General features: G+C 41.1%; 1 protein-coding gene across 3 annotated transcripts in view; it reads right to left on the bottom strand.

Annotated features, from left to right (window-relative positions):
* Nucleotides 1-862: 862 nt before the first annotated feature.
* The window catches only part of LOC136636526 (protein lifeguard 3-like), a 26900-nt gene continuing 25720 nt past the window's right edge, over nucleotides 863-2042 (bottom strand). For all 3 annotated transcript variants that reach the window (XM_066611649.1, XM_066611648.1, XM_066611650.1), the window contains one exon: nucleotides 863-2042. This exon is cut by the window's right edge and continues 822 nt beyond it. The gene's annotated coding sequence lies outside the window, so the exon portion shown is untranslated.

Genomic DNA, 2042 nt, shown 5'->3' with positions numbered 1-2042 from the left:
GCATCATCCTTTTCCTTCTCACTAAGCGAGAAGTGGACAAGAACCGGTTGAAACAGCTGAAAGTTCGGCAAAAGATGAAGGCATCCAATGAGGGAGAGTATGAAAGAGAACGATACAGGACAGCATCCCTGGGAACAGAGGGACTGGCTGAAACAAAGACCTAACCGTAGACTGCACAGTTGCAGTGTGGCTACTCCTGACATTAAGGAACTGCTGTCTCTTTGAATACTCCCTGCCATGTGGCTACTGACTTCATCCACTAGCAGATGCTCTGATAGACTCTCTGCACAGCACTATATTGCCAAATGGTTTCTTGTGTTGCTTTTGTATGGAGCTAAGCTCAATTTCACACAACCAGTGATCCTCTGCATGAGATGTGTCCTAGAAAAGAGGCAGAGCAGCCTAATTGGCAGTGTGTTGTGGGTGAACTAGAAGGGAAATTTCCACTTGGAGGGAAATTATCTCTCTGGGTAGTAATCAGGAGTGTTGATTATAAGCAATGAGACAGTAATCATATGAGTATTTTTCCACAGTGATGGCCTCCAAAAGACCATATCTTTCCCAAAATCATTTCTATAGGTGATGCAGCATTTGTATCAGTATATATTAGGAAGAATGTTGTATTCTATCTCTCTCCATGAAGATTGGCTTGAAGGTTGTGCCATGTTACACCATTCCAACCTTGCAAAATTGGTACAAATAGTACCCATCAAATATTTGAAAAATGAAAGCATGGTGGCTGATTCATTTGCAAGTCTTTGGGGAGGAATCTAAGCAGGATTATTTCTTACACAGTTGTAATAAGCGTATGTTGAATTGATAGGCCACAATCAAGCATACAAAATTCATAGATTTCATTGAATTATCTGCATATTAATTTTCCTAAAATTGATTATAAAATTATAGGTTCTTCCAAAAATAAATAAATCCAATTATGTGCAAGTCACGCATAGAATTAAGAAACCTTATAACTCTAGGTGACTAGAGTAGGTGACTTCTGTAGGTGACTTGAGCAGTAGCCAATGGATTTGCTCCCAGCTCTCCTCTCCAGAAAGGAAGGAAAACCACGCAAGACAATTGAATGGGAGGAGAGGAGAGTCTCATTGGAGCTGTTCCTATTCTTCTCCACCCCCTCCCCCACTAATCAACAGTGTGCAGAAAGTCTCTGGGAGCAAATAAGGGCACCAGCGGCTACTCTTCTCCTCCCCAAACATTTGTTGTTTTCCTTCCTTTCCACCAGCAACCCCCAGAAGAAAGTGGGTTGGAACAAAGGTAGAAAAAACACACTGGAGGCTACAAGGAAAGAAACAGTGCTGCACAAGTGGAGAAGAGGAAGACACACATGCCCCCTAAAGACATAAGTACCTCAAGCACTGATACTTGTTGAATATATTGCTCTTTTATAGTATCTTCCACCCAGAATACTTTCTGCCATCCTACCTGCCTGTAAAAAGTTTTATGTTCATTTCACTGTAATGTAACATTTGGCATAGCCATTATACAGTTCTAAGAATTTTCCTAATAATGTAGCCTTAACAAACATGCTGTGATACGAGGTTGTAAAAGCAACAGAGACCTCCATAGCCAGTGACATTAATCAGTGAAAAGCTGATACGTTGCAGGCACTTGGGGAAGAATCCAAGCAGGGTTAGTTTCCTGTACAGCTGTAACATGTATCCTGAACTGAGAGGCCACAATCCCACGCAGTTAGTTGGGCTAAACCCATCAGTTTCACTGAGTATTGGATGAATCATATTTAGTTTTCTGGAAATGGGTTGTAAAGTTATTACAGAGTCTTTCTAAAGTATCAAATCATATGCCAGAGTGAACATCTCTTTCAAAATTGATTGCTGCAATGAGCAGTGCTGTTCGTTACCATTGTTGATAAAGTGGTTGTCACAAAACATATAACAGATGCATTATGCACTAAGTGCCCTCTGCTGTCCTACAGGATTTGTGGGACTTCCTACCATTGAGACACCTGTTTTCCCCCTCCCTCAACAGGTCATTCTTGTGTGTAAAACTCCATGATATAGAAATTC

This window comes from Tiliqua scincoides, chromosome 1, assembly GCF_035046505.1.
Source record: "Tiliqua scincoides isolate rTilSci1 chromosome 1, rTilSci1.hap2, whole genome shotgun sequence".
NCBI classification, from domain to species: Eukaryota; Metazoa; Chordata; class Lepidosauria; order Squamata; family Scincidae; genus Tiliqua; species Tiliqua scincoides.
The sequence above is the reverse complement of the archived record's forward strand: the minus strand, read 5'-3'. Positions and strand labels throughout refer to the sequence as shown.